We start from the raw sequence: 11,534 nt of genomic DNA on the forward strand, positions 1-11,534 counted from the left end.
ATTTTCTGGAGCTACAAAAGCCCAATTAGCGCGCTCTCAACGGCGTTGGAAAGTAGACATCCTGGGCTTTCCAGCAATATATGATAGTCCATACTTTGCCCAAGATTTGATGGCCCAAACTGGCGTTCAAAGTCACCCTCAGGAATTCCAGCGTTAAACGCCGGAATTGGCACCAAAATGGGAGTTAAACGCCCAAACTGGCAATTGCTCAGCCCAAGCACACACCAAGTGGGCCCGGAAGTGGATTTTTATGTCATTTACTCATCTCTGTACACCCTAGGCTACTAGTTCTCTATAAGTAGGACCTTTTACTATTGTATTTTCATCTTCTGATCTTTGGAATCTTTTGTTCTTTAGATCTTTTGATCACTTTAGATCTTAGATCATTAGGAGGCTGGCCATTCGGCCATGCCTAGACCTTGTTCTTATGTATTTTCAACGGTGGAGCTTCTACACACCATAGATTAAGGTGTGGAGCTCTGCTGTACCTCGAGTATTAATGCAATTACTATTGTTCTTCTATTCAATTCCGCTTGTTCTTGTTCTAAGATATCACTTGTTCTTCAACTTGATGAATGTGATGATCCGTGACACTCATCATCATTCTCACGAAGGTCTAACCTTGTCTGTGGTATTCTGAGTAGGATTCAATGATTGAATGACTGTGACGTGCTTCAAACTCCTAGCAGGCGGGGCGTTAGTGACAGACGCAAAAGAATCGCTGTGACAGATGATTAGCCATGCTGTGACAGAGCATAGGAACATTTTCACTGAGAGGATGGGAGGTAGCCACTGACAATGGTGAAACCCTTGCATAAGCTTGCCATGGAAAGGAGTAAGAAGGATTGGATGAAGACAGTAGGAAAGCAGAGAGACGGAAGGGAAGGCATCTTCATGCGCTTATCTGAAGTTCCTACCAATGAATTACATAAGTACCTCTATCTTTATCTTTATGTTTTTATGCGTTCATCACCATATCCATTTGAGTTTGCCTGACTAAGACTTACAAGATGACCATAGCTTGCTTCATACTAACAATCTCCGTGGGATCGACCCTTACTCGCGTAAGGTTTATTACTTGGACGACCCAGTGCACTTGCTGGTTAGTTGTGTGAAGTTGTGTTAATGCCATGGTATTGAACACCAAGTTTTTGGGGTTCATGACCGGGGATTATGAGAGTTGTGAAAAGTATTGTTCACAATTTCGCGCACCAACCCACATCCTAAAAATTGTAGCACCATGGTTCGAGGGAGAATCTTGGACTTTAGTCTGGAAAGTGTGAGGTTGGCGTTCAACTTGCCTTTGATGCAAGGAGACCCACATCCTTACACTAGAAGAGTCAATTTTGATCAAAGGCTGGATCAAGTGCTCTCAGACATATGTGTGGAAGGAGCACAGTGAAAAAAAGATTCCCAAGGCAAGCCTATCCAACTAAGAAGGCCTGACCTCAAGCCCAAAGCTAGATGATGATTGGAATTTATCTGACGCTCTATCATCCCTACTAGCAACTGGTCCGAAGTGACCATAGACCGAGCCATCATGATCCATTGCATCATGCTCGAAATTGAGGTGGAAGTACATGAGGTAATACCTCAAGAGTTGTACAAAGTAGCGGACAAGCCCTCCACCCACGCAAGGTTAGCTTCCCTCATCTTATCTGTCACCTATGGAATTCAGCTGGGATTGTCATAGAAGGTGACATTCCAATCGAGGAAGAAAACCCATCACTAAAAGAAGGATAGAGCATACTAGAGAGCCGGCACATGAACCACAACATTAGCATGTGGAGCCGCCTCAACATGAGATCCATGAGATGCCTTAAGAGATGTATTTTCCTAATCAAAGCTATTGGGATCAATGACATACTTCTATGGGAGAATTAAGCTCTAACATAAATCAGCAGAGGATGGAGCATCAAGAGCATTCCACCATTCTCAATGAAATCAGAGAAGATCAAAGAGCTATGAGGGAAGAACAACAGAGACAAGGGCATGACATTAAAGACATCAAGCGCTCTATTGGATTCTCTAGAAGAAGTGATAGCTGCCGTCACTAAGGTGGTTCCGTTCCATGACCCCTTGCTTTTATGTCATTTTTCTATTTTCCATCATGTTTTATTGCCTGTTCTCGTGCTCTTACTGCATGATCATTACTATCTACGTCTTTGACGTGGCGAAAATTGGCAGATTAAGAAATTAATGTAAGAGATACGTTTCAAGTACAGTTCTTAACCAACAAAAATCCGCTCATCAATTTAGAAGGGTTGTCACAAAATTAGAATGAAAATACTGGGAGTATGAGTCACAGGTCGTCTCCCAACGAGTTGCAGAAAGATGTGCTATTTTATTAATCAGAGGTTTTCCAAAATGTTTTTGAGTTTGATAAACAGGAAATTAAATCAGAGAATTTATGTAATTCAAATAAAAACTTTGACCGGGAGAAGATTAATCAGAAGTTCTATGCTTGTTGGATTTCTCTCAAGATTAATTGATAATTGAAGGTTATTTCTACTTAGTTATCCTTTACTGAGTAAAGGAAAGTCAAGTAAGTTGGAAGTCTACCTCTATTCACAAGTTCTGATCCTTTTCCTTAGGAAGGATTAGCGTTAGTGACTAGAGAGCCAGCCAACAATAAACCCAATTACAATTTAACTCTTGAGTATTCCAACTCAAGGTTCTCCTTTTAATCAACTCCCAATCGAGTTAAAGAACTACTCCATTATCATGAATGTAAACTTCACAAAATTAAAAAGGGAAATAAAAAAAGACATGATAAACAATAATCAAAAAGATCAATTAAAATTAAAAATGGTTCTTGTATTAATAAATTATAAAAATAATCCAATTGTTACTCTGGACAAATTAAGGATATGAAAGAGTAAGCGAAAAGTAAGAAAACAAACTAGAATGATGAAGTCATGGCGGAGGTAATAATTCTTCTCAATATCGCAATCCAAAAAAAAATTCTAAGAACTATGAATGTGTAGAGAGAAAACCTAGAGGAGGAATAAAATCAAATCTAAAAACTAAAACTAAAATTATCCGGAATGAGAATTGTCCTTAGTCTCTGTATGTTCCCTAGCTCTAATCTGCATTTCTGGGCCGAAAACTGGGTTAAAACATGGCCCAGAATCCACGCCAGCGATTCCTGCAAATTCTGCAGATCGCACATGTCACGCGACCACGTCGTCCACGCATTCGCGTCATCAAGTGTTTTTCCTTGCCACGCGTGTGCTTCGTCCACGCGTTCGCGTCACCCGTGCAGATTCCAATCCACGCGCTCGCATTAGGCACGCGTTCGCGCCGCTGTGATTTTCTCCAATTCATGCAGATGTGTGAGCCATGCGTCCGCGTCGCTTCTCGCTGGTCATCTCCTCAATTTCTTGTGTTCCTTCCATTTTTGCAAGCTTCCTCTCCATTCTCTAAGCCATTCCTGCCGTATGAAGCCAGAAACACTTAACACACATATCATGGCATCGAATGGTATAAAGGAGAAAAAATATACAATTAAAAGATCTTTAGGAAGCAAGTTTTCAATCATAGAACAATTTTGGGAAGGACTTGTAATATCATGCTAATTATATGAATAAGTGGGTGAAAGACTTGACAAAACCACTCAATTAAACACAATATAATTCATAAAATAATGGTTTATCAGTCTTAAAGTTATAAAATGGTCCATATATCTCTCACCTTACTTAAGAGAAAATTTTATTTGAAAAAGAAAATTAAGATGCTTGAATTTCAAGTTTTATCTTAAGAATAGTCCAATTATCTTGATGTGGTGGCATTACTTTTGTTTTCTGAATGTATGAATGAACAGTGCATATTTAAAATTGGAGTAAGAATGTTGGCTCTTGAAAGAATAATGAAAAGGGAGAAGTATTATTGGTAATCTGAAAAATCCAAAAACATTTTATTCTTAAAGCAAGAAAAAGAAGCCAAAACAAAAAGAAAAAGCACGTTGCAAAAAAAAAGAGAAATAAAATGCAGAAAAAGCCAATAAATAGCTCTTTAAACCAAATGGCAAGAGCATAGGTCCAAGGCTTTGAGCATCAATGGTTAGGAGGGCCTAAAAGAAATAGAATCTTGGCCTAAGCACTCCAAATGAAAAGTGACCCTAACTATATGCTTGTGGTGTGAAGGTGTCAAGTGAAAAACTTGAGACTGAGCAGTTAAAGTCATGATCCAAAATAAAATGAGTGTGCTTAAGAACTCTGGGCACCTCTATCTGGGGATTCTAACAAAGTTAAATCACAATCCTAAGGGGTTCACCCAGTTAAGTGTCTGTGGCATTTATGTATCGGTGGTAGTATTTGAAAACAAAGTGCTTAGGGCCACGGCCAAGACTCTAAAAGCTGTGTTAAAAAAATGAACTAAACTAGGAGAGTCAATAATATCATCTGGGTTCTAAGTTCCTAAGGATGCCAACACTTCTGAGCTTCAAAAGATAGTGAGATGCCAAAACTATTCAGAAGCAAAAAGCTACTAAGTCCCACTCATCTAATTGAAACTGAGCTTCATTGAAAACTCTGAGATTTATTATATCTTACTCTTCTTTTTATCCTACTTTATTTTTAGTTGCTTGGGGACAAGCAACAGTTTAAGTTTGGTGTTGTGATGAGCGGATATTTTATATGCTTTTTGACATCATTTTCATATAGTTTTTAGCATGTTTTGTTAAGTTTTATTATGTTTTCATAGGTTTTAATGTAAAATTCACATTTTTGGATTCTACTATGAGTTGTTATGTTTTATGGTGATTTCAGGTATTTTCTGGCTGAAATATGAGAGTTTTAACAAAGTCAGACTCAGAGGCAAGGAAAGCATGGCAGATGCTATTAGGATCTTACCTCCGTACATTCAAGCAAATCTTTCTAGAGCTAAGATATCCAAATAGAGCGTCCTCAATGGCTGTGGAACGCTAACATCCAGAGCTTTCCAGCAATATATAGTAGTCTATACTTGTCTTTGGAGACAAAGGCCCAAAACTAGCGTTCAACACCAGCCATATACCCCCTTCCTAGCGTTGGACGCCCAAAAGGGAGCAGCTGGCGTCCAACGCCCAAAGGGGAGTCCAAAGTGGGCGTTCAATGCCCAACAGCCTTACTAGCATGTGGAGACACCCTTAACTCAGCCTAAACACACACCAAGTGGGACCTGTAAGTGGATTTTCCCACTACAAGCCTAAGCCTATCATATTTTTGTAATTTTTACTCATTAGATTAGTATATATAGAACAAGGATCACCCTTCTTTAGAACTTTATGCCATATTTTTGAATTGTATTGTACTTATGTACAGTATGAATCTCTAAACCTCCTAGGTTAACTTGAAGAGCTCTGTTGAGTTTTATGGATTGATAAAGCACTACTGTTCTATTTCAATTCGTATTTGATTCTATTCTAAAATGTATCTTCGTTCTTCAACCTTATGAATGAGTTGAACCGTCATAAGTTATCTCTATTCTACATGTGTTCAGTGAGCGTCTTTCATCAGATATTACTGAACCACTAGCTTGATTATACATCTCTTAGACAGCTAATTAACGACTTCGTTGGGGACTTCTCGAGACATCAGTTCAACCGAGGTCGTATGGGGAGATTCACTACAAGATTAATATTGGTTTGAGGGAGTATTTTGGTGAAGGTTTTGAAAACCTCCACAATACATTTTATTTATGGCAATTTAAAAAACCTCCACTCATAATTAATTAAAATTAAAAATTTTGGAACATAACATCATTTTCTCCTTTCTCCCAAAATTAGGGGCGCCGAGTTAGCGAGAATGACACCCTAAGGTTTCTACGCCATTTTTGCCGCTGTTTCTGCTGCTGTTTCTACTGCCGGTGCCGTTACCACTGCTGTGTCCATTGGAGTAAAGAGCTTCTGGATCGAGCCACTTTTCTATCAACGTGTTTTTAGATCTATTCTCTCTATATGTTGTTGCTGCCACTGTTGCCATCCATCACAGTTTCTGCCACTATTGCTGCCACAGTTTTTGCCGTTGATGCAACCATAGTTGCCGTGGTACAACGCGTTTGCAGATCTGTTCACTCCGAGCTTCTTCTTCAATGCCAATTTCTCTCACTCGAATTTCTCCTTTGAACTGCCGCTGGTACTTCTTTTTCTACTTCTTTCCTATTAATTTGTTGATATATCTTCTTTGTTAACAATAAATTTCTTCTGTCACACCTCGTCAGTTCTGTTGCAACTTTCTTACTGTATCATCTCTTGTTCTGTATTTTTTTAATGTTTTTCATTTGCATTGACAAGGAGTCTTGGAAACGAGGCTGCAAAGACATGATAATTGATCATTTAAGCTATTTTGTTTCATGCCAGTAGTTAATGGATTTATTTGTGTTAGGAGTGATTATTAGTTACTTTATTAGGACTCTGATTGAGTCTTCTATAGATTAATGGTGATGTTGACATGTGTTCTCTTTTAAATTATGAAAATTCAGTATTGTTACTGGTTGAGGCAAGATTATTCTTTCCGGTGACTTTTAAATTAATGGTGAATTGCCAAGGTGTTGAAAAATACGAATTTATTAACACATTCAAACTATAGTTGGAAATAGGCTAGTTCCTCATGCTTATTTGTAGAACTTTACAGGAAGAAGAAGTGAATATTATTTGTATTCAGTGACCCAAAAGTAACTACTATAGTCTGTACAGAAAAAGAAAAAAGAAAATAAGAATTATAACAACAACAACCATATGTTTTCTCATCTCCTTTCAATTCTCTTATTCATGCTTTTCAGAGAATTAGTATACTCGAGAGTCCATGAAAGCCCTTCACCGCCTGCTGACATGTCATGTATGATGCTTAAGTTTGCAATTTATGGTTCTCAATCCATATACATCAGTTTCTATGAGGACAAGTGTTTGAGAAGCATATTTTATCATATACATTAATCATATACGTATGTCATCAATCCCTCCTCCTGCATTTTCTTTTTCAAGCTACTAACAAAAAGTGTTCAAAGTTTGAAGAAGATTTTCTTGCAATGCTGGCTTTATTCTTGAATGGCGCTGATCAAATTTGTCTCATGACAATATCGTGTCATACACACGGACACTGTCTTTAGCCTTCTTTGCCTGAAAATGTAACACCATTCCTTGTATCTTATTTCTTCTTCTTATTTTTTCTCTTTTTTTCCTTTTTTCTTTTTTACTACCCTTATGTTAGTATGGTACAAACTGTGACTGAAAACATAGTTGTTACTTATATGCATGATGAGGGAAAAGATGTGTAGACATCATATGATTAAGATAATAGAAATGTGGGAGCCTTCAGAATATTTGGATTGATGTGATCAGCAAATGTCAAGTCCCAAAATATCCTTATTACTTAGTCTGGTAGTAATTTTATTACTTTAAATAAAGAATTGTACCTTGGAGCCACTAGAATTTGTGATATTATAAAATATAAAGAAAAATGTTATACTATTAAATTTAGGGCCCTGCTACACATACAAGCAATTAAGGCTTACAAGCCTTACAAGTTGGCCCAGCCCAGAAATAATCCACGTGCACTCACTCCCTTAGAATGGAGCATCAATCCCACGCGCCTCACAGACGGTTACGCTTTGCAAACCGTGCTCATTATGGATCACTCTTCGTCTTCTCCTTCAAAGAAAACAAAAACCGTCAAGTTTTTAGGAACATTCCAAACTGAAGAGACGTTCAAACTCATTGCGAAGATTAGAAGAAACCAACAACAAATGATAGAACTCTCCACTAACAATCTCTAGAAAAAAGGAAGAAATATTATTCAAGGTACGTTACTGTATTACTGATCTTGTAGATTTTCTACATTTCTGTTTCTGATTTCAAAATCGAAGAACTAGGTTTTACTGTTCTTCTAGGTTTTACTGTTTCTCTTGTTCTAAATCTCATATTATTGTTTTTACTGTTCTTCTTATTCTAGGTTTTACTCTTCTTCTAAGTTCTTCTAGGATTTACTATTCTTCTAAGTGGTTCTAGGTTTTACTGTTCTTCCTGTTCTAGTTCTTCTCCTAACTGATTTTGCTGTATATTGTTTAATTTGTTGGGTGTATATGACGTAATTTATATGGCTGTATATGGTTGATTATTGGGTGTATATGGCATAATTTATTGTGTGTATATGGTTGACTGTTGGGTGTATATGGCATAATTTGTTGGGTGTATATTTCTGATCTAATTAATTACTTATGAAATCGGTTTGGGTGTATGTGCCTGATCTAAGTTTTTACCGTTCATCTTATTCTAAGTTTTATTGTTCTTCTAACTTCTTGTAGGTTTTACTGTTCTTCTAAGTTGTTATAGCTTTGACTATTCTTCTTATTCTAGTTCTTCTCCTAACTGATTTTTGTGTGTATATTGGGTAATTTGTTGGATGTACATGGCGTAATGTGTTAGGTGTATATGGTTGATTGTTGGTTGTATATGGCATAATTTGTTGGGTGTATATTTCTAAACTCATATAATGTAATATAAAGAACTGTTGCAACTGTTCTAATATTGCTTGTCCTTGGGGGTATATTGCTTGACATTATAATATTGCTTGACCTTGTATATTTATCCATGTTTGAGTGAATTGAACATCATTTTATACTGATCTCATTAAATACTTAAGAAATCAGTTTGGGTGTATGTGGATGATCTCTGGGTGTATCTGACTGACATATGGGTGTATTTTTTATATATTGACAGCATCTCTTTTTCATTGCAGTAAAAATGGCAAGCAAAACCCAAGCTGCAAAAAATGTAAGCACAAATATATGTCTTAGATCAAATCAGTTTTTCGTAATAGAAATATATCTGACTCTAATTTTGCTTTGTTTACAGCAAACCAAGGACCTGAAGTGTGCAACCCATTTATTGAGTGAGAAATTCAGAAATATGAGCGAGGAGAAGAAAGCAATTGTTAGGGATTTGGGGTTTGGTGGCCTGATACACATTCTGCCGCTAAGGGTTCATCACAAAATATTAAAGTTAGCTAACTCCTTTAAATTAGGGAAAAACACACTCGAAATCGCCTACGGTTCATTCAGAGTAAGACCAAGCACAATAGGGGCTGCGCTTGGCCTCAACGCGTCAGATAACTCGTTACAAACATAGGTGTATATAAGCCCTATTGGGGTGTATTTCAATTATTGTTTGGGTGTATTTTAAGTGCTTTTCATACAATGTTGTTTTCCTTTTTGTAGGAGATCTACTTTCTCAGAAAGTCAATTATAAGGATCTTTCTGAAGACAACGAACAAATTTTTAGAAGATTCCAGGAAAAGACCCTAAAAATTCTGACAGATGAAATCATGACTATTGGTGTTGATAATGAACAGGATCGCCTCATGTTCAAGAGGATTTTCATCCTCTATATACAGATGGCTTTCCTGTTACCAACCACAATAAACAAAATCTCTCCTGTGCACCTGGCACCAATTTTCAAGATGGACACAATAACAGAGGGGAACTGGGGAGCACATGTACTGAATTTTATCCTCAAGGAAATAACATATTACAATCTGAAAAAGAAAAAGGCAATTGACGGCTGCCTGTTTGCCTTGATGATAGTTTACTTCCATCTATCAAAAAATAAAGACAAGAAGGGGGAAGAAAGACCTCAAGAACCCTGGATTGCTAACTGGACTAGAGAGCAGTTGGTTGAAAGAATGAGGGCAGAAATGGAAGAACAAATGGTAAGTGAACAAAATATCTTGGGTGTATTTTATTTACCTGAATGATGTTAACTAACATTTCTAATGTTTCAAGGAATTGTAAAGATGGTCGAAACAAAGGAGAAACTGAAACAAATAAAGAAAAAAGAAAAAAAGGAAGGCAAGTTCATCATCATCATCTGAGAGTGAAACAACTGAAAGTGAAGACCATTCTACCTCTAAGTCTGAGACTGAAGAAGACTCAGAGGATCCAACAAGGAAACAACCCACTTGAAACGCCAAAAAGTAAGTAACATACTTGGGTGTATTTTGTTTATTTAGTTGGGTGTATTTTGTGCATTCATTTGGGTGTATGTTGTGCATTCATTTGGGTGTATTTTGTGTATTTATTTGGGTGTATTTTGTGTCTTCATTTGGGTGTATTATGTGTATTTATTTGAGTGTATTTTGTCCCTTTTAGTATGTTTTTAAATAATGATTGTTTGCCTTCCAGAATGGAATCCAAAAAAAGTAAGAAGATTCAGGAGGATTCTGATTCAGAATCTGAATCGAATGATGAGTAATGTTCTGAAATTATTATTGCTTTCCTTTTGGTTTATTATCAAAATTTCATGTATTAACAGAGTATCTCTTATTAACTTTCAGAAGTGAAGAATCATCACCAGTAGAGAAGCAAAAAACAAAGAAAAAGACTCAGAGAACACCCCAAAAGTAAGCACTTCTTTGGATAGTATTTTCTGATCAATTTTATTTTGTATTTCTGATTCATACTTGTTTTTTCCCACCAGGACACAATCAAAAATGAAAAAGGTCATCATTGATGATTCATCTCCTGAACAAGCTCAATCCTATCATGGGTAGAGTACTTTGTAAGCTATATTACCGTTTATCATCAAAATTATATTTGTTAACATGTTCTTTTATGCATGTACTGTCAGATCTAAAATTGGAACTGAAGAATTAGAAGAAATCTTAAGGGAATCTAGGAAGAAGAAAAATAATAAAAAATCTGCTACACAGGGATATGTCTTGTTGGGGTGTATATATCTGATTTTAAGGTGTTTTCTTTGCTAATAATTGTTTTTGGTTTGCCAGGGAGAAGGAAGCTGACCTGTGATCGACAGAAGGTCGTTATGTCTCATCTGAAATGTAAGAACCTTTATTTGATAAAATCTTGTTATCCTGATTTAACAGTATGGTATTTTCACTGAATAATATCTACTCTATGTTTAGAATACCGGAGGTAAACTTAGGAAGTGATGATCCTTTGTCTCAAGGACACACAGATCAAAGTAGCGTAAACAAAATGGCAAAGAGCATGTAATTTCTCTTTCTAATACTGGTTACTTTTATCTTTTACCTTCTGCTTCTAATTCTGTATATATTTTTTTAGAAAAAAAGCCCTTTAATGTTTTATTCGAGAAAAAAAAAGGTAGGAAAAAAAAGCCAAAACTGAAACTATGTAAGTTCTCAAAAAACAAAGCATGTCATTCTTTTGAATGCTTGGTGCACGAATTTGTAATCCGTACAACTAACCAGCAAGTGCACTGGGTTGTCCAAGTAATACCTTACGTGAGTAAGGGTCGATCCCACGGAGATTATTGGTTTGAAGCAAGCTATATTTATTTTATTATTCTTAGTCAGGATGTCAATTAAAGTTATCGGTTGGAATTATAAGAAAAATAAGAGAGCGAGAATTAATTACTTGTAATGCAGTAATGGGGAATATGTTGGAGTTTTGGAGATGCTTTGTTCTCTGAATTTCTGCAATGTAATATTTAACTCAATTGTTTGTAAAGCACGTCTACGGCAAGCTGTATGTAGGGTGTCACCATTGTCAGTGGCTACTTCCCATCCTCTCAGTGAAAA

Source organism: Arachis duranensis, chromosome 9 (genome assembly GCF_000817695.3).
Source record: "Arachis duranensis cultivar V14167 chromosome 9, aradu.V14167.gnm2.J7QH, whole genome shotgun sequence".
Taxonomy (NCBI): domain Eukaryota; kingdom Viridiplantae; phylum Streptophyta; class Magnoliopsida; order Fabales; family Fabaceae; genus Arachis; species Arachis duranensis.